A 22,308-nucleotide genomic window follows, 5' to 3' on the forward strand; every position below is an offset into this window, starting at 1 on the left:
CTCATTAAATAAAGTTCTGGGAGGAGACGAGGCAGGGAGGGCTGGAGGAGCTGCAATTTAGGCCGGGGCTGTCGGAGCTGATGATTCGGAGGGAGTCGAGGTTGTGATTGCATTTGGGGTTTGGATGGGTTTAGTCTGCAGCCAGGAATGGAGCTAAGAGGACTTTAGCAGGACACTGGGGGGACAGTAGTCATGTGGGCCTCTTCAGCACCAACTTTATCTCAGCAGTGTCCACTAATCCCACAAATTGATCCTCAGTGTTTCTGTGTTTAAGTGGAGGAAAAGCTTGGGCCGAATCTCTTTGGAAAAGGATGTCTGAAATGCCTAAACCTATCAGAGGGAGAGGTCTCACCCCTGAAATTTTTCAAGCACTTTTTGGCTCACGATCATTATTTTCTGTATGCCTGAAAACATGCAGCATCATGAGATAATTACTGGACATAAACTTTACTTAAAGAGTAACAGCTTCTGGCATGCCTGACTCATGAAGTCAACACTGTTTTCAAGTTTTTTTTCTACCAAGAACAAACTGTGTACTTCTGTAAGAGCTTCTTCATCACTGAGCATCGATGTGTTTACCCTCTATCAGCTGGGTTGATCACTGATGGACCTTTTTATCTTATTATTTTCAAACCTGTGACGCAGACATACAGTATTTACTGCTTTAAAGAAGAGGCTGTAGACTGGTGTTAGCAGCATATCTTTGTCTGTAGCACTTGTGTGAATGGATTTAATGTAGTAAAACTGGCTGTTCACTGAAATACTCCTCAGATTAGCATTTGTCCAGTCCTAGCTTAGTGTCCGGCATGTCACGTCTTGGAAATCCTCAGCTTGCTGAAGGTGTGTGTTGTTTTTTTGTGTATGTGCCTGTCAAAAGAGAGGTACACTGTATTTTAAGACTTTGGAGGATGGTTTCTTTTTTCTAGCCTTTTCAAACCCCAAAGAATCACCAGTGTTTGTTTTGGTTCTATTATAAGCCTGTTTAAGCCTTATACATGACTAACACCTTGACTCTGTGGCAGTAGATACAAAGAGATTTTACATAAACGTTGGCAATGTTGGCCTTAACTGTCGTTACTAAATTTGGAGATGATTAGGTTTCAGTATACTAGAAATTAGAAGTCAAAGAGTTGCCAAAAAAAGAAACAAGTATGGAAGCCACACATTTTTCTTGGATACATGTAACACCTGAATCTTCCCTGCTGACAGCCTTGGTTGTTTCTGGGATATGCAGCTTATAACAATATATCATACATGGAATTTTCAAACACACACTATGTAACACTCCTTTGGAAGATTTAGGTTTTCAACAAATCCACCTGAAGCTCGAAAAAGAAAGCTCAAGGTAGAGTTTTCTACCAACTCTTGTAGCTAATGTTAGCTTAATTAGCTGTTTAGCAACAAATACAATCTACTAGTCACTGGTATAAATTGTTCACGTCCGGATACCCCTAAAATCCACAGGATGTGTTGCGTTGCGTTAGGTACGTTCCCATTCTAGTCAATGCTCTAGTGTCCACAGGGCCCGCTGCGGCACGTCTTAGCTCCGTCTCAGGAGCGTGACCCCGCGCTGCTCTGCTAGAGATACGCTTCAAATCTACTTTCGACGGAGCCCGCGTCCAGCTTGCATCAATCTGCACAGAAAAGAACGACCTGGACAGGAAGTCAGGCATGAGGATCGCATGCAACATCCGCCAATTCCAAAATAATAAAACTTTATAGGTATGCAGCATACTCAGTGATAATTAAAGCACAAAAGTAACAGGATACTATCCAAATGAGCAGAAATTCAACCACAGAAAGGCTCTGTGACCTGTTGTTTTTATGTAGTTCTCTCTATGCTGGACCCAGCTGATCCTGGCTGCTCTGAGCCTGCACTACGCTCCACAGGACGCGTAAGTTTAATAACAGGGTTACACATTAGTTTGTTTTTACTTCATCAACTAATTTTATCTTACCTAGAAAAAACAAAAATTTGGGGTATGATAAAAAGTCAATCTTTGAATTGGTTTTAGACAAGACTGTCCCTCTCATACTGCTTTAAAAACAACACAAAACAATTCATCCCCCACCCCAAAGAAGCGTTCTTATCACAAACTCTATTTTACAGCAAGACCAACTTTTTGAAAAAATGCCTGCAAAGTGTTAACATTGTAAATGAAAATCTTGACTGACAAGAACTGTGAGGGTTAAGGCTGAACATTAAATTGAAGAGTTAAGATTATTTTTGTACATACATATAAGATACTAGAGCACAGTCAATCCTTGTCAATAGTGTGAATGCATTGTGTTTTGGACTGAACGAAGCACTTCATATCAGAGTTGTATGTCTATTGTATATGTCTCAGTTTACTGATACAGACAGACAAAACATTACTAACCTTGAGGCACTGAGTGTTGTCACAAAACTACAAGCTGGTTCTACTTTCAAAATAAAAGCAGACACTGTGATAATGAGAGGAGCATGGCTTAAGCACCGTTGATACAAAGTAGAAATACATGATGAAATATAAACACTTTATGAGACTTCTATGTGTAAAATTGGGCAAATTTTATCAATATTAAAAAAGAGACTGAGCTTGGAGTGGCAGATTATCACAGCAGTTAAATTGTGCGCACCAGAGACTAGGGTCCTCGAGGCAGACAGCAATTCTAACCTGTGGCACCTAAATGCATGTCTCTCTCCAGTTTCCTGTTTTAGTTTCTTTAAATTTAAGTCGTTTAAGTCGCCCAAATAATAAACATTTTTAAAATAAATTAAGAAAGACTGAACTGTGGTCACATTTGTACAACAGATCTTCATGCATCAACACACAACTGAAACATTGCTTTATTTATACCGTGACTCTTCACAGAAATTGATTGGCAGTACATTTATTTTACACCATGAGGATACATTTTCCATCGATCTACAGACCACATGTGACCCGAGCTGTGGCGGATGATCCAAACAGGTCACAGATCAACTGTTATCTGTCACACTACAAGTTCATTGAACCTGGGAGGTTCAATGAACTAAACATTGAATTCATAATTGAAAAGAAGGCAGCAAACATGAACTTTTCCTTAAGGGATTTGCCAAATTTGACGCGTCTACAAGCAACAAAAGCAACATCTCACCTTGACAAAAGCAGTGATGACCTACAATGAACTGTTCGTCCCCCAAAATCAAGCAGCCAACCAAAATAACACAGAGATGTGCCGCTCAGAGGGGAGGCCTGAAACTGCTGCCGTACAGAGAAGTTTGTGTACTGAATCCACTGGAGGGCCATTACAGCTCAACCGTTCTTTTCACTGCACTGATAAACAACAATTCCCAGCGTACCCCAGTCCTCTATTGTCCAAATTTACATGAGGTTTGGGGGATTTAGCGCATGTGAGTTATGGAGGTCATAAAAAGTGTGTATTCACTCACACACACAGCACAAGGACAATGATGAGCATGACCTTCCCTAAAAAAAAAACACCCTGTGGAACATTTAAACACAAACTTTGAAAATGCTTCAAAGCACAAACACACCTGAATGTACACAAACTGTATTCATCTGTAGGAAAAAATGCACTTGTTTTTTTCAAATGCACAAGCAAATGCGTTTTCTCTATTCTGTTACAGACACACTATATGTAAATGAGATCTAAAATGGCTCTCATGCCTGCCCTCTTCCTCCGGTGCCAGAGTCACGCATCATTGTCAGCAGCCAGCAAAACAAGATGAAATAAAATTCTAAGCCGTCCTGGCAGTCAAGGACACCATTCCCTCACCGTAATAGCCTGTATCGCCTAGCCACTCCATGTGTAGCTTTTCTTCATTGCTCTGGGCTTTTATTCCTGGCAATAAGCTCTTTATCACTCCTCAACACAATTCATTTAAAACCACCGTCAAGAAGCAATCAAACCTTAAGTAAGAGGATTCAAAGTCAGTGTGTTATTGTTAAGCAAAGTAGCATTACTTCATTTCCATAATGCACCCGGACAGAGATGCCAAATAGGTAATAATAAAGAACAGTATGCATGAAATAAACAGTTAATATTTTTCCCATTTTTGCACTCTTGGATTTAAATGCAACACTTCATCTTTTCTCCCTTTGTTGTTTCCTCCTCTCTTTTGTGCATTTGCCTCTTTTCTGCTTCCCACAATGACATTATGTTTGGGTTAGTTGTCTTTCTGCCTTGGACACCTATGATTTAGCAATTCTTGACATATCCATTACACCTCACAGATTGGCTGTTCTCCTTTCGCTGTGGCTCGGAAACCTATAGAAATGACATGAACCCTTCCATTTTTTTTCTCTCAGATGTCCTCGATTCACTGGTGCCGCTTTAAGAAAGAAGTGGATTCTAATTTCAGGAGTGTTCCCTTACTATTAACTATAGCAACAGCTAGGGGAGACATCAATCTTGACAAGGTCTTTTTGAACTGCCTCTCAAAATGCAATACCATTGTGTATTTTTCCTCTGCCCTGCACAGCCATTCAGAGTGCTGCTTCCATGATTTACTATCTGCATTATTTTTGTCTCCATAACAGTGTTTAGAAAATGGTTCACCTGTCAGGATTATCTGTCTTTTATATGCTGATTGCTTAGGCTGAATAACCTTTCCTCTTCTCTTCTGTACTATCAATTTTATAACAGGTATAATAATAGATAGAATCGATGTCATGATCACCACAATCATCCTCGCCATGTTTATTGTTAACGCAACTTCAGCTTCCAGCGGCCCCTCAGCCCTCTTACATTGATGTTTACCTGCAGATTGATCTTTATCCTCGTGTTTTTGCAGTTCTATCGAATCTTTAGTCTCTTGACATTAATTGATCTTATGAAACAAGAAGTTCATCATGCATCAACTGCATCAACCTATGAATGGATTCTGAGAAACCGCAAGACCGAAAGGTTGCAAACGTCTCCATAGGGACAAGTTTAGCATCCATAATGCTCGGAGAAATAATTCCTGGGGTTAGAAATTGTGTTACTTTTGATATGAGCTGCATGCCTTTATTAATCCAATCTATTTTAATATCAAAGTCTTTAGCTTTGATCAGAAGAAATTCATTTCTTAGTCATTTAAATTAAAACCTAAGAAAGCATTCAAAACTGAGCACAATGAATTTAACATGGCTAATCACGGGATAATAGAGTCTGCAGGTAAACAAAATCAACTTGGTTTGCAGTGCTAGCACCACCAGCCTTCAGTCCTCCTTGCAGGTTAAAGTCCAAATGCCTGTGCTGGTTACACATTGCTTAAGTCAAGTGGTTATATGCCGGTTAAACCAGACACAGCCAACTGTATTTCTGTTGTTCTAATAGTGCCAAGATACGCCGCGCTGCAAGAAGTTAGCTGTCATCAGTGTTTGTTTACATCTCAGCAGTAGTTGTTAACCAGAGCTACAGCCCCAGCTGGTGGCAGGAAGCTCAGACACGATATTTGAATGGCTTCTCAGGCCTACGATAATAAAGATATTACCAAGCCGTAACCTCCGGTCTCAAAATATGAAGCCCATGCAGAAGTGTTATAAAATGCAATTTATCGAGAATCCACTTGAGGCTGGCTGCAGAAACACCGGAAACCACATAGACACCAATTCAAAGAAGACGATCTTTGCAGCATTAATAAACATGTTTACAGCCTGGTTAAAAAAACGTCTTGGCTCTACGTAGCTAATTTCTCTATCGACACACTGTACGGGGGATGAATTTTTTTCTAACTCGACGGTTCAGAAATACTACGTCCATTATTTATACAGTCCATGGATACTACTCATTTCTTTAAAGCTGCTGTTGGTAGGAATGGTGTAAAAGACTGTACTTTCTTTCTGCTGGGTTTGGAGAAAAGGTCATAACACCACTCAGTACTCATCTGTAAGTGAAGTAATTTGAGATTATGGCGAAATCTCTGTGTTTTCCAATGCCTTTGTATCAAGCAATGTTATCATTCCCCTCGTTCTCGTTATCACTGACCAATCAGAGCTACTCCCCAACCCTCTGTCCTGATTGGTCGAGTGGCGGCCCCACTATGTCGCCCTGATTGGTTCGAAAGCCACTACTTCCTCATAGAACGCGCAAAACAACCCTTGGTGGGCGGGGTTACAACAGCAGAGAGGGGAGGCATAGTGTTGACGTTCAAAATCTCTCTCAGAAATGATGTTTATATCATGACTACCAACAGCAGCTTTAACAGACTGGTAATCCTACTCTCTGTGAATTCACACATGCACAAAAGTCCAAAATACTCAGACAGGGCAGCATTTGTGAACCCAAAACTTACTATTTTCACCTCGACTTTATTCAGATTTTTTCTCGCAGACATCCCCACCCCCCCAAGGATAGTTTCTGTATAAAGTCAGGGTGGGTAGCTGTGAGAAGGCAGGGGGAAACTTTTGGGAAAAATCACCACCTGTGATTTGGCGGGGCTCGTGAGGTTTAAAAAGAGAGTCCTCTTCAAGTCCAGAACAGAAAAGCTCTCTGCACATCAATCCATTTATACCTACCGATATAAACACTGTGGCTTCAACAGCGTGCTTTTGATGTCACTTCCTTTTCCTTATGACTCACTCCTCACCACCACCCTCTTGTCTGGGAATACTTCACTCGCTACATGAGGCACAAGTATGAACAAGCAACCGTGGAACATTTCAGGGGCAGAGCTCTTGAAAACTTCATGTGGGAAAGAGGCTTCTATTTTATGAAACTAGATATGATGAGTTCTCACTCCACTGACAATTTACTGAAGGGTATTTAGATTCAAATCAGTATTAATAAACCAGCAAGTGGCTGTGTTTGTTAAACGTGGTTATAAGTGTGATGGTTTAATTCTGTGTCCACTCTCCCCTCCCTCCTGTGCTTTCTGTTTAATACACCAACTTCATCACCAGGGAGATTAAGGCTAATGCCTAAAGGAGCACAGCCCAAAATTGAAAAGAATTAACTGTAATTAGTACGCTAACAAATGGCTAATACCAAGGCAATTGTTACATTTTCATTAAATAACCTGTAATCTTACTCATGAGTGCCTCATTTTAAATTGTGGCAAAATGGAGTATATGTTATTTCAATATGAATGATTTTAATTAGGTAAAATCTATACATAAATTAAAAGCAGGGTAAAGAAACAACAGCATTTTTTCTGTCACAGTGTTGATGATCTAACCAGGGTATTTACATTTTGTGCAACATCCTTTCAAAAGTGACACACACTGCTAAAGACAGGTAGGCCTACATCAAGCACAGCACCATTACACCAACGGCACAGCCGCAGCGGGCAGCACGGCACATAAAAGAGCCCGCTAACTGTTCTTTCAGCCTGTAAACTCAGCTAATTAACAGTAGCTTCATGTTTTGTGTATGTTGCCAGCTCTGTGTGCTTCCTCAAGGCCACAGGATGTAAGCCCATGCAGCAACAATCTGCAAGCCAATTGTCATAGAAAGAGAAAGAGAGACAAGCAGTAGTGAGCAGGGATTTATTGGCTCTGATAGTTATTGGATGGAGCATTTCTTTTTCCATCTTTTCTCACCTCCTGCATGATGTTGCTTCTGCCATCACCGGTGTCTCCCCACACCAGCTGTAATGAAAACAATAATAATGATAAGAATAGCATCACTTCAATCTCACTTTCAGTGATTACATTGTTCCACCCGTTTCCGTTTCTGCTTAAATTATATTTAACTTCATCTGCTGTGGTCGGCAAACAGGATTACTGGTACTTATCTGAAATGAAAGTGCATTTTTAACGCAGTTTAATAACGTGAGTGGAAAATCCAGTCCATAGCAATAAAGCTGAAACTAATTCATTTCAATGGCTGTCGGCGCTGAGTGTTTCAATTCTTCCTCACATGCCCATTCCTGCTGTTAAAAACTGTACGAGGAAGGAGGCAGAAGGCCATTTGTGTAATCTCCGGCTGCCTGACGTGAGCGTGGTGATCACAGAAACACTGAAGAATCTTCATCCAGCTCTTAAGAGCCTCTTCAGAGAGCCACTTAAAAGCAACCCACATCATCAAACTCTGCAACTTTTCTTAAAAGTCTTGAGCTGAGAGGAGGGTGAAGGGGTGGACGGGTAAGATGGAGGAGGGAGAAAGTTCTGCGTGTCCTCGTGCATTTAAAGCGGTCAGCAGTTTGAACCTGTCCGTGCCTCCTGTTCCATTATGGAATAGTAACACAGGGGCCTGTTTGTTCGCCAAACACAATTAACAAGGTTTCTGCTGCACATCAATACCGCTATTTGCATAAGGTATTGATCTGAAGTCCTTATAATCACAAAATGTTAATTGCACCAATTAATTCTCAATCTGTTTGTGCCCTTGTCTGGCCGCCTTGAGCCCTGAAGGTCAGTGTGAAAATGAACTGCTCTTTGATTCTCCTCCAGGAAAAGATCTTTTCTCAAGACAACACAGTTTGCTACTCCGAAAATCAAAAGGCCTCCACCATCCTTTATCATTATTATCATTCCCTGTGAGTAGCAGCTAATGGGGTTGAAATCTTGTGATCTGATTTGTCCTTTTAAACAAGGTTTTTCTTGTCTCGTTCATTAACCAGGCCTGTCTCCTCTTCTCTGCAGAGGCTCGGCTATTTACACCTCAAAGACACAGTATCCCCTTTTATATTGACTAATAAGTCATTTTCAGAGACAATGTATTGCCCATTTGATTCATGGCCCTTACTCTGTGTTTCCCTCTGTCTCTGGTCCTGCTGCTACACCATGTTATTACATGCTGAAACATGACCTCCTGCTTTATTGTCTGTTTGAGATGATCAGAATAATAAGTCAGAGCTGTCGACTCTGCTGCTCCTCTGCCTGTGATGGGTACGTAGGTAGGCCTCCTTTCTTTGTTGCTGGCTATGCTCTTTTATTTATATGACACCACTTACACTGTTGTTGTCATACAGTACATACTATTATGCATTCATTTTGCATGTAACACGGTTAGGAATATAAAAAAAAGATTCTGCGGATATGTACAGCATACTGCCTCTATAAGTGCTAAAAAACATTATATTATATATTTGTGCATTGGCTGCTTTTCCTGTATTGATTGAAGTCTACGTTAATTGCTTTTCCCTCTCTCTTGATACGGTCAACAACAAGATTACAATTAAAGGTTTTTGCAGCGTGTTTCACTCAGCGATATCTGTACATAACAGAGCAGAAGGACCTCTCTTCCAGTCCCCGTCATCCATGCCTGAACACAGCCAAATGACAAATGAGCCGCCCCGTGTGAAAGATGAATTTCAATCCTCTACACCTGTGCCACCCCACCAAATGAAAGGACTGATTGCCTCCAATTGCATATTTAAAATACTTAATTCCTCCATTAAGAAACCTATTTACATGAATTAGGGACAATTAGCATTTTCAGACCCACTTCAACTTTGTTCGCCCCCATCCATTAACATTTGAAAGTGTCGGCTGCCAGAGACAAGAAAGCTCCTCCATCTGATTTGTGCTGACCCCTCTGACGGCTGCCTGCATGGACTTTTTTATCTGTAGCACCTCGCTAAAGGAAGGGGCCGGCTCGGGGTCTGCTGTAAGTCACCTCATTATGGCTAATCAACAAAAGCCGGTGAATGAAAGACAACAGAGTGGAGGGCAAAGGGATGTCTGATTTGGAGAGGCGAAGGCGCAGGTCTTAGACCTTACACACCTTTTACCTGAGGGATATTACGTTAATTGTATGTGGCAGCACTCACAGGTCACCACCCCTGACAGTATGTTGAATGCTGAACAGTCAAGGGAGAAAGACAAATTGTGGCCTCTAAATTGTTGGTAGTTAAATGGAAATAAGGAGGAAAAAAATTATTAAAGAGAAGAGTCAGGAGATACAGCTCTCACTTTGCTGAAGTAAGTAGACCTCGGGTTGAGAAATTAAACTGAAGCAGAAGAGCAAAAACTGCAGTTCCTTAACTGACCACTTGAGGCTATCTCCAAAAGAGGGCAAGTCTCCATTAGGCGTCATATTAAAATGCCTAACTTAAAGTAGAATTCAACGGTTACAACTGGAACATAAAACAAAAGGCTTTCGTCTCTTAAGCTGGTTATTTTATTGATGCAGACTTTTATAAGGCGTGAATCTTTATATGACTCACTAGTTTAGATTATTAAAGCTAGGCTTGGTAGCCACGGAAAATTAGCATGAATGTGAATGTAGCATTTCCTCAGGACTCAGTCTAACCCCTCCCCCCCTCCCTTCGGAGCTCCTCCAAAACGACGCCCCCGCTTATGTGCACGAGCGCCGCTGATTCGCGACCATATGATGGTGACTGATTCAAAACCGGTCCTCAGCACATCGTTTGTGATTTGCACTACGTCAACTCATGTCTCACTCAGCTGGAGAAAACATTATCATAGTGAAAATTAAAAACACAAACAAACATGAAATGTACGTGCAGGAGGCGGGCAGAACGGCAGGACAGGATTTGATTGGTTTCATAATTTGGCTCCTGATGGCAGGGATTGGTTGGTGTTATCCCAGGTTTACTCCGACTGTAGATAGCAGCTTTTTTTTTGCTCTTTTTTTAAGAACACATTATGTATTGATTGCCATCGGGACATAAAGATCATTTTAACCAGCATAACAAAAAGTGTATCTAAATCCGACTATCAACCCCAGCTTTAAGGCCTTCAATTTATATATTAGTAAGGGCATGGTTTTTATATTCTAGCTCCCTGCTGGACATCATCATAGCTAGTTCAGTCATATACTGTACAAATTTGAACATTTACCACCACATGACAAATCTCATAATGCTAGCTTGCTAATTCCCCAGCTAACACTGTTTGCTAATCCCTCAGTGCCACCCTCCAGAGAACCAATATGGCTGTGACAACAAGCTGAAACCATTGCTTTACAAAGGCAGTCAAACCAAAGGGTGACATCACGTTGGTTATGTCCATTATTTATAGTTTGTGCTCGCAGCTCAGTTGAATCTGGAACAATGGAAAGCCTCACTGATGACTCTTCACATGCAGACTTGAGTATTTTCATGGTCAGCAATAACAGTGTCTGACTAAAAGCACTTAGACATCCTTAATATGAGCTTTTTTTTTTTGATGGAGAAATATGTCATCTTCTGATGAAATTGACAGTTTCTCTCTCTCTCTCTTCCTCTCTCTCCCTCTTCCCCTCTCTCTCTGTGGGAAAAGCAGCCTCACATCATGTGAGTCATATGTAATGCTTTTTATTGCTGCAGTCACAGGCTGGAGAAGGATGGTGAGAGAGCTTGTTTTGATGATTATATTCACTCTTGAAAACATATTAATATCTCTTTGAGTTGCATAAATCCTCGTGTGTTGGTTTGTGTCAGAGAGAGAGAGAGAGAGAGGGAGGAGGAGACAGCGGCAGCCTGAATCTGTGTGTATCCATTTCTAATGGGTCAATGTTGGCATGTACAGTGTGATCCAAACTCAACACTAGGTAACATTTTGTGTAATTTAGTTGACTTACTTTACATTTCTGTTTCCACCGGGCATATGTCATGTATTTTGAATGGCATCATATGACACAGATGATTCTCAGAGACAATTTTAGTTAATTACATTTCATGCCAGTCCTTTTCAGTTCAGGTCAGGTAGTAAAGCATTTTCTTAAAGACTGAAAACTGCATTTAGAAAGTACACAGTTTGGAATCGATTGACTGAAAGTGAACAACATAATACACAACAAAGGTTTGGAGAAGTTTGAAGGGTCAAGATATATATTTTTCTGCTTCCCCCAAGTTGTTTGAAGCCTATGTTCAATTTTATTATTTATTATTATAATTTGCAGATGATGCTTCAAAGAAACATTAAAGCTCCTGTGAGGAGTTTTTGACTGGTTTTGAAATAGACTGAAATTAACAATGATGCATCTTTACAATATTTAAAAGCAAACAAGACCATGAGCGACAAGGTCAACATTTTCTATATAGTGAGGTTTAATGGCTGTAACCACTGTGAGGGGGTAGGTGTCAGACTAGATGATTTACAGCATAATGAGGGAACAGCCTTGTCATTTCTTTTTCTACAGCAAGTATTCACAATGAGTGATACATTGGATTTTTAAAAGACAGCAGGATGAGAGTTTTTTGTCAAATAAATACTACTTACTATCCTAGCATCACCAGACCCATCAGCAAGTTCACATTCATTTTCGCGAGGGTAGGTCTAGAGCTGCTGTCATTCAAAACGATTGCCTGCTGACTTTGGATACAGAAGCCAATCATATTCTTTTAGTTACAATGACGACATAGGAGCGCTGCATCAGCCTCTTCATAAACAACCAAGATGGCAGCTTCCACCACAGAGAGGTCTGTTGAATCCATGATTTGTTTGTTGGTTTATTGAATGATTTGATAGTTAATGTGTTTGCAAAATTTTGTAACAAAAATGTCAACAGTCATTTACAGGCATCCTGATGCTTGATCACTACCACTCCTTCTGCATGGTGCTGTCTCTGCGTTAAGTCACACAGTGTATTGCTCTGATTGGTTGTAGCTCTGTCTAATAGCCTCCAGGGGCACTTCTGCAAGCAGCTGTTGCAAATACCCCCTGGGAAAAGGAAATAAATTGAGCAGAACTTGATGAATGGGTCTGGTGATCCCATGCTAACTACTAACACATGTACAGTACAAAATCAGTAAAGATGTAAGAGGGACCACTTTGTCCAGAGGGGGCACTAAAATCAACACAAACAGAAAGTTCCTCACAGGAGCTTTAAATTCAAAGAATCATCCCAACAGAGGAAATTTGAAAAAGTATGCAACAGAAGTAAACTGTATGAGTCAAATGCTAACTATTTACTCCATGCTTTATATTATAACTGATATTAGACTCTTTGGAAAATGAAAGACGGTCGTTTTCTACTCATTATTTCATTTTAAAAAACAACATCGACAGCTACAGGGCTGTAAGTTGTTCCAGGTGTGTGGAGTGAAGAGACTCGGCTGGTTTTAAATGGCTTCCTCGGCGGCTCAGACATCGCTTTGTGCAATAAAAGGCAGACACTGACATGGTGGACCTTCAGGTTTGAGAAAGTTACTCAGAACTATCTGTGTGACTGAATGATACAGTTACATCAGATGATGAGGATGGAAGGATAATATCTTGTTATGCTACCACATTTAAATACCATACTAGCAGCCTTTTTTTTATTCCTTTTTCTCCTTTAAGCCTTGATGGAGGTTGGAGATGACAACCAACCAGCCTCTACATGTTGTCCACTGACTTTAACACGTTTTCAGTGTTGCTGTGGTTTCCTCTATAAAAGATTCTGGCTTCATTCCATTTCTTCCAGACAATTTACAATGCCGTATGAAGCATGTACATCAAGTACAGCATGTCAAACACATCAGGATACTTTAACCCATTCTGTTGCATGCAGGTTAATACAAAGAATGCAGAATCCCCTGCTTGTGTGTTTGTTTTGTCAAGTTGAAAAATCATGCATAAGGAAAGACATACGACAGAGCTCCCTGGGTTGATCTCTGCCCTCTCCACGATAACCATTTTTACAACAATGTGTTTGATTATGGCAGAAAAGAAGAGCTGGTCATTTTCTCAACGGTACATTTGCAGTTTGATCCCTGACTTCTACAGTCCACGTGTCAAAGTGTCAATGGGCAAGACACTGAACCTCAAATTGCTTCCAAAGGTGTAGTTATCAGCTCGTGGGTACGTGTGTATGCAAGATCAGTACTCACAGGCAGCCTGGCACTTTACATAGCAGCTTTGCCTTCAGTGAATGAATGTGTGCAGATGTGAAAGGGTGAATGCTGCTGTGTAATCTAGCGTAGAGCGCTTTAAGAGGTCGGAACACTACAAAAGCACTTCCATTAGCAATTATAACAATATTTTCACTTTGTGCTGTGGTTTGTTCAAATTGTGTGAGAAAGAGGGTCAAAGTTTAAGGCAAGGCATTGTGATGAAGAAGTATGCCCTATTTGGATGCATACTGCGTGCCAAGTCAACTATGTAAGGGCAGCTAAACTATGGTAGAGTACAGTAGGGATATGGAGCACAAGGCCTTTCCTTTTTTGGAGTTATAAGCCATATCCTGCTTCCAACATCCAACATGCAACAGTAACGTGATCTTTTAAGATCTTATGAGGAGTTTTCATTCAGTGTTAGAAGAGTGTTTTATTATTCTGTAGGATTAATTTCCAACCATTTGTGTAGATTAATTTGTTTGGATGATGTAGTGATGTTTTTTTCCCCTTCTTTGTTAGTTTCATACCTCCATCCCTTCTTTCAGGGTGGGAGGAGCTGTTTGTTACCTTTTTGATGCATCAGGACAACCAAATTTCCAACATGTGTTCCCCTTGTTTCTATTCAGCGAAAAAGCTCTTGTCTTGTATGTAAGGTTTAAAATGCAGCTATTATAGGACCATGCTCATAAAGACATTATTCTTCAGTACAGTGCTACTCATGGTCATAATCTCATCCAGTGTACCCTGAAGTAGTAGATTTCCACATTGGAAATATTTGCCAGAAAAGAAGCTTTAGATCAACGTAACTCGACAGCAGCAGAAGTTTCTGAGATACTACAAATACAGAGTAGGATTTGTGTCGAAAAAAAAAGAGTGAATGTGAAAATTATCCATCCCAATATGTCTACACACAATAATACACGGGTATATGATGGAAAAAAGTCATGTTTATGTGACAGTTAACACTCAGGGTGTGTAACAATGTGCGGATATTCACACTTCCACATCTATAGGAGGTCATACATATGTAGGAAAGTTATTAAGGGATGTAGGCTTGTGTGTAGATACCTGTCCACCTCCCTGATATATTCTCTTGATTTGCTGCTCTACACTATGTCAGCTCACATTTTCCAAACCCTGCCTCCCTTAGCTCTCCTTGCATGTGTCTGCACAACAATAATTCCTCCGTAATTCATTTAATATGACACACAGCAAATATACAACACAAATTTACCTGTCTAAATAAGCAAGTGTGATCCCTGTTTGTTTTTGCTCTTCTACACTTCTCTGTTCCTCGGATTTGGAGGTCCTCGAACCTGACAGGACATGTATATAACAAGACATTTTGTTGTTTCTGAGCAAAGCTGCCAATGCAAGACCACCTACCAATGTTAAATGTAACTCTAGATACACATTTTCCAACCATATACAGCTCACGCACTTAAACCTCCTCACCACTACATCATGTGTTCTTCATTCTGTTCTAACTGCCTATTTTTCTTGCTCATTTATTCACTCTACCAAAATCTGCTCTCAGTTTCTTCTTGGTGTCTCACTAGAAACAGAATAAATAGATTTTACATATGAGTACAAGATTTTAGGTGTTAGAAACATTCTGGTTTTTGTTTGTAGTCTGAGTAGTATCATCTGCAAACCGATCTGTCTGCATTGGCTTTCTACAGTAGAACAGTGCATCAACCATAATGCATCACAGACCCTTCAGCTATCATTTGACGTTGATTCAGCTTGGTATTAATTTCTATAAACAGACACTCACATATATAGAAAGTTCAGCTAACAATCCTGTTATAGATGTTTTCTCTCAATTCCTATTACTTCTAAAGCTGGGTTGTGAATATTGACAAGTGTATGAAACCATGGCCAGGAGTTTTGTGTTGTGTAAGCTGTAACAGGAAAGTCAGTTTGGAATTTGAGTTAAGGTTAAAATATGTTTATATTGTTTATATGGTAACTATTTACATACAAGTTCATTCAAGTTATTATTTGTGTATTTATGATGTTCTAATTATTTCTCCAGCATCTTGTAGTTGGGACCAAAACATGTTGAATGTACTTCTGTGGTTCTAATTACATTTACCTGGAGCTCGATCATCCTAGCCTCTCATTGGTTGGTTCCTATGACATGTGATTGAGTGAGAAGGAAGTGTTGAGGTTATGGCGATCCAGTGTGGCTAAAGTAAAGTGCTCTTGAGAAAGTTATCCGTCTCCATCCTGCTGATTATTATTATTAATAGAGTGACCCAACTACCACACATCAAACCCTCACGTTACAGTTGTTGTGAGGCGTGAGGGTGGGCAGACGGAGCAAGAGAACAGAGAACGAGCGAGAGTGAGCAGTGTATATGACTTCCAGTGTATAAATTAAAAAGTACAGTTTGTGGCTTGACAATAAAGCTGTGATTCCTCAAGACCCAAGCCGGACTCATGCTCGTGCTACTTACTACCTGCTGCAGACAAATTGAAGTTTACAGTATTAGGAGCAGACCAATAAGTCTCCCCTGTGCTTCCTGACTACGGTCTGGACGCTGAAGCAGGAAAGGTTAACACTGACTACACCCATGGTCTGTATAAAACATGGACGTAGTCTCAGAGGCATCACCCATTGGTTGCTAAAGAGGGGTTCTTGAAGCCAAATGATGGTGGTCACCAAATTAGATGCTGACTTATCCCAATGTTCCATTAATCTAGAGTGGAATGAAGAATTGAACTGAATTCTACCAGGTAATTTTATGTTGTTTGTTTTTTTGCTGTAAATATGGGCATTTTAACATGGGTGTTAATGAGGATTCCTTGACTTTCGGAGCAAGCCTCAAGTGGACACAGGAGGAACTGCAGTTTTTATCACTTCCAAATTTGCTTCATTTTTTCAACACCAGAGGTTGCTCGTCCAAAAAGGTTCATTAGTTTCTGACACCGTATATTATAGTAAGACAGTTCTTGTTACCAACCTCTATAAATCAGCTGACAGACATGTCACAACAACACCATGTGACTCCTCTGAAGAAGACGGCAGGAAAGTTTAGTCGAAACATGTCAAGGTAAAAGAAGGAAGAACACAGGTCTGGTAACAAGAACTGTCTTACTATAATAAAACCAGAGGTGCTGCTTGGCTCCGCCTGAATCCTCTCAAAAATCTCACACCTGATGTGCCAAGAGTTAGCATGACACATAAATAGAAACTCTTAAATTACATTTTAATAAAACAAAGCTCCCAAATATACCAAGCCCTTCATTTTTTAGATTTAGGTTACTTTTGCTGGTATTGTTAGACCACTGACATCAGATGGAGCGGCTGAGTGTTACTCCTCCAAAGCACTTGCAATCCTTCCAATATTTCAGGGCACACCAAAGGACAATCAAATGCCATGGTCTCTCTGGATTTAGCAGCCTTATTGTGCTCCTGACAATCTCCTCCTAACATATTTCAAAATAAAACTGGTAACTTCTATAGTTTCCAGACGTTATTGGCAGTGTTTTCTCTTTTTCTGACCAGCACATAGTGTGAAGAAGAGTATTTAGTTTTAGGATTGCTGTGCAGCTTTATCATTTAATACACTGCCCCTCTGAGATACTGTGCCATCATAAATAACTTAAGTGGTAGCAGTGTTAATGCACAGACATCTACATCTGACTGTAATAAACAATGCAGCCTGTTTGAATGCACTTATTGTCTGTATTACAAGGACACGTCCTGCGTACCGTCATTATTGTGCTATTGATTATACATAACTCACTTTGTCTGATTATGATTACAATTTATATTGACTTCCAGTGTGAGATGAATTCACTCTCCTGGTGTCAGTCTTGTTGACTCGTATGATCTATCATTCATCAATACCATTGATCCTCCCAAAGTTCATCCATCCATATGTGACTGGCACATCAGTATTTTACATAAAAAAGATTGAGGGGAGGCAATCTGCATGTCAGCAAAATGTCACCATAATTGAGCTCGGCTGATGTTATTGTCCCCTAACGAAGTTCTGACTGTTTTATAAACAGGGCTGGGACAAGAGGCATCAGTCACAAGGGAGACTGTTAACATTACCAAGGACAAGAAGAGCATCCTGCATTAAACAGGAGCAGCAGATGTGCCACATTCTCCCTCATATGGAATTTGAATTTGCTCTGATCCTCTGATCCATCCATCCATCCATCTATCTGTTCATGTGTTGACGCACACACACACACACTCCCTCATAATGACGGTAGATACATAGCAGAAGCTGTGTTTACAGTATACAGAACAAAAGAAGAACATGCAGCACTACAATAGCACACAAGAATGACAGTGCACTGAGGCTAATTGGAAAAGGCCTGTCACTGATTACAGACACACTCTGTTTTTTGTGTGTGCAGAAATGTGTTTGTGCGTGTGTTTGTGCGCCCCATGTGTGCTCTGCGTGGGTGCGAGCCTATTCAGTCCACACACACTGGTGTATCTCTGGCAATTGCTGTGCTGGTGGACACCGCTGTGACAGTGGGCTGCCCTCGGAGGTCTCTGGATATCCAGTGTAAATCCAGCCCAGTGGAGCTGTGAAAAAAGCTAATAATATGTTATTGCAGTCTGGGTCCCCCTGTCGCCTCTCCATCAGAGCACCACTGTCACCTTACACACGGACCGCAGTGTGATAATGGACAATAATGCGGAGTAGCTGAGAGTGAGAAGTCCAATCTGCCTCCTGAGTGGTAAAAGGGTTGGAGGAAAGAACAGGCCGTATGCTGTGTGAGAGCTCCTGACTCCGAGGCCGTATGTCAGCCCATCATGAACCTCAGGGCCTCTCTTTCAATAGATGAACAAACTTCTTATTGATTATTATCTTATTTCACAAATAGTAAAGTTTCAGTCCTTACAGGAGAAAGGAAGACTGAGTTTTCTCTGTGTAAAACTTGCTAATTACTTCTTTTCCCAATGAGACGAGAGGCTAATTTGCACGCACTCCTCTGCAGCTTTGTTTTTGTTATCACTGTTTCTTAAGCATCCAAATACTAAAACTCTCTCCTCAGACGACCATTGCCTAATTGTTTCATCATGATGTGTTTATTCATATTTAATGTAGAAACATTTTCTCCTGCAAAAACACAGTCATTAGCGTGAGCTTCACAAAGAAATAAATACGTAGATTTGTTGTGAGAGTGTTTAAATCTCTCAAAGAGAATCTAAAATCACATTATAAGCAGTGGCTTCAGGCGTGTTTGCGGTTAGCGGAGCACATCAGCACATGAGCTATTGTTGTGCCTTCTTTGTTTAGAACAAAGTTTTACAAAATAACCTTTAGAGGAGAAGTAAGAAGTCTGTTTTCAAACCTAAACATATTAAATATGCTTCCTTTGATCAGGAAAATGTTTCTGGTTTAGCTTACAGTGAAATGTTTCCCTATAGAGAAATGTTTTAACTCAACACAACACGAGCAGAAGCAAAACAGTACATTTCAAAAACAAAGCGGTTCAACTTTCAGCCAGACTGAGGCCTCTAGTGGCAGCTGAGGGCAACATCCTCCTCATTACACCTCAGCATGATGTAAAGACTTAACAAGGAACTTCAGATCTTTCAGCGAGGAGGAGTAACAAGAACACTGTGTGCTCATGGAAACAGTTACATGCTTATATTTACACATTTATGTACTTCATATATAATATCTATACTGAGGTTTTTAGACATGAAAAGTCACTTTTGTACACTGGATATTTTATTTCACATTGACAGCTTTTATTGTCCAAATTCTTAAGCTTCTGTACATTCTAGGAATTCAAGTTATTGTGCCTCGGTGTTTCTAACTTCAATGAAAGAGATCGTGGCTGCTTTAATAAGATTAATAAAACATTCATCCATTCATCCATCCCTCATGTTAAACCCACCATGCATACAGTGTACTATAAAGTCACCAGCGCGTGTCTTTCAGTGCAACATGTAGTTTCACGTCCATTCTTATTGCTGTTTTGATTTTCTGTGAGTTGAATGAAATAAAATAGTTTCCACTTGTCACACAGGCGTCATTCATCAGGCCGTAGTAAATAGAAGACTGTGCAGGAAGTCTTCTATTTGTAATTATTGTGATGTTGAGGGGGCACAGGGGGCATTTTATTTTCTGTCTGATGATTGAATTCCTGCCTCCCTCCTGTGCTGAGTTGTATTTTGGTGCGTGACCACGAGCTTTGTGGTTTTCCAACCCTCATGGGACCAATTCCCATTATTTACTTGACTGTGACCCCGTATCGTGACCCCCAAGTCTCTCATTCTCCAGGAGTCTACTTTTAAATTGCCCAACTAATGGCAACCTGCATTTTTACTCAGCTGTAATGAATGCTCCAATTACGCTGAAGGTGATGGAGGCGATTTTCCTATGATAGAAGGGGGTGATTGGATCTCCCACACTCCATTTCACTATCTCCCTGCTCTTCTGGCGTTCCCACAGACCTGTGGTCAGCATTAGCTGTTGGGAGGAAACTAAGCCTCCTCCACTTGTGGTAATGCACCCTCTCAGTGCACCAATGAGGTGACTCCAAAATTAAGTGCTCGAAATAAATGAATTCATTCTGGCAGAAATGTGTCAAATGACCTTTCCGCTGCTCATTACACATGGTGCACATTACACCAGAGAAATGCTCCTGTTGTCTGGGCTGCCTTTGTTTCCCCTTCCCCTCTCTCTCTTGTCAAAGGGGGAATGGTAATTAATTGAAATCATTTCCATGCGTAAGGTTTTGCGGATCTCTCCTCAAGGTGTGTCAATGGGTCGATAGATATTTGGAGTGTGTCGCAGAGTAAGGTGATAAGAACTTCAGTCATAGTGAGCAAAATGAGTGCCAAAGCTCCATAAAACCAATTCAAGGGCAGCAGAGGAGTTTGAGTAAAAGAAAGAGGGGGGCATTGTCCCCAGTGGACGATATTCTGACAGCAGCGACGGTGGTCACTTTCCACTGAAATTGAAATGTTTTGGATCACTCAAGGCTGGGCACATTTTTCATTTTCTTCTCTTTTTCTCCCCTCTGATTAAAAGGCTGTTTGTGAGAACTGAACAGTCTCCTTCCTTTGAGGTGGTATCCTCCTGCTTGGCTGAATGCAGGGCATTTTACCCAGCTCTGTGCACAAGAGAGGAGAGCTTATCCTAATGCAGAGGCTGCCTGCCTGCCTGTCTGCCTGCCAAGGAGAGATGTGGCTTTAAGAGGCCCATACATGGTGTTGATTAGTTTTACTGAGCGCGTATGCAGAGACCAATAAATTAAATATGAATAAATTAAAAATGTACTCTAGCAGAAAATTGCTTGGAAAACAACCACCTCCCCATTAAAATATGTATAGTAATGCCTTTTATGTGAAGTAACTTGGGATTAGATATCACTGTAAATTAACACACCATCCAACCGTAGTCGAGAACTTTTCACTTTTAACAAGGAGTTATAAAAGGGGTATTTACTCCAGTGTGTTCGGTAATTAATTTGATATTCAAATGAGCTTACAGTATGTATTATAATTGCAAATATCCCAAATAAGACTGGTTTTAAAAAGGGGGTAGTGTCAACAAAGATTGATGAGGCTTGCTTTGAAATTGCCATCTGTTTCAAATCTTTACCTCTCCCTCTCTCTCTCTCTCTTTTGGTTATAGAGGCATCATGGTTTCCCCCGCCATACACATCTGTTATTTAATTTTTTAAGGGGGGGCAACTACACATACACACGTGTGCATCTCCACACACAGACATCGAAGGGGATCAGGAACATCAGCATGTGTGATGAGCTCCAACAGATAACGTCTCCACAACATTTCCATGACATTGTTGCTGTGTTACCTCATTACCACAATGTCACAGCAGCAGTGTGAGGATGTTGTGTTTGGGGGTGAGAGGGGTGTGTACGGGGGTAGGGGGGGGGTCCAGCTGCAGGTATCGAGCTTCTGCAGATGAGCTGATTAATTAAAGGGGGCTCTATTATGGTTATTGAGATGCACCCCCCCTTCCACTTCCCTTCATGGTCTTTGCTGGATAAAGGTGATTGGAGATGGGCTGGAGGGTGAGGGTGGAGGGTGAGGAGGGGGGGGCATCCTTGCCTCTTTTGACATTACCCTGCGTGCACCCACTTCACACGCCCCCTGACTCTCGCCACAAGTGCCTCTCTGTACCCCACCTTGGCTTTGCAGGGGTGACACTCTCTTCAGGCTCCAAAATGGGGCTGTGGAGTTTTAATCCCTCCAGCCCGTCAACCCACCCACCCTTACTTCCATCTGTCAGGAGCACGGCTGGAGGAAAAAGGGGGAGGGAGGGTTTTTGGGAGGCAGGGGGCGCATCCCTTGTTCCATCCCGACGAATTTTCTAATTTCCTTTGCCTCCATGCTTTGTCCCAAATTCACGCCCCTAACCAACCCACCATACAGCCTCTCTCTCGCCCTGTCCCCCCCTCCCATCCCACCTCTTCTTTTTCTAGTTTTGGCAAAAAGAGGAAAAGTGAAACTGGGGGCTTCTGTTGGCTCTCATAAATACAGGCTGACAGTTTTTTAAACGGCAGATAAAACTACTGTCAGCATACATGACGACCACTATTCTTCCACATGCGTCTTTCTAGATGTGTTTCAGTCTCTTCAGATTTGTTCCACCTCGAGGCATGATGAACAAGC

This window comes from Notolabrus celidotus, chromosome 3 (assembly GCF_009762535.1).
Source record: "Notolabrus celidotus isolate fNotCel1 chromosome 3, fNotCel1.pri, whole genome shotgun sequence".
NCBI lineage: Eukaryota > Metazoa > Chordata > Actinopteri > Labriformes > Labridae > Notolabrus > Notolabrus celidotus.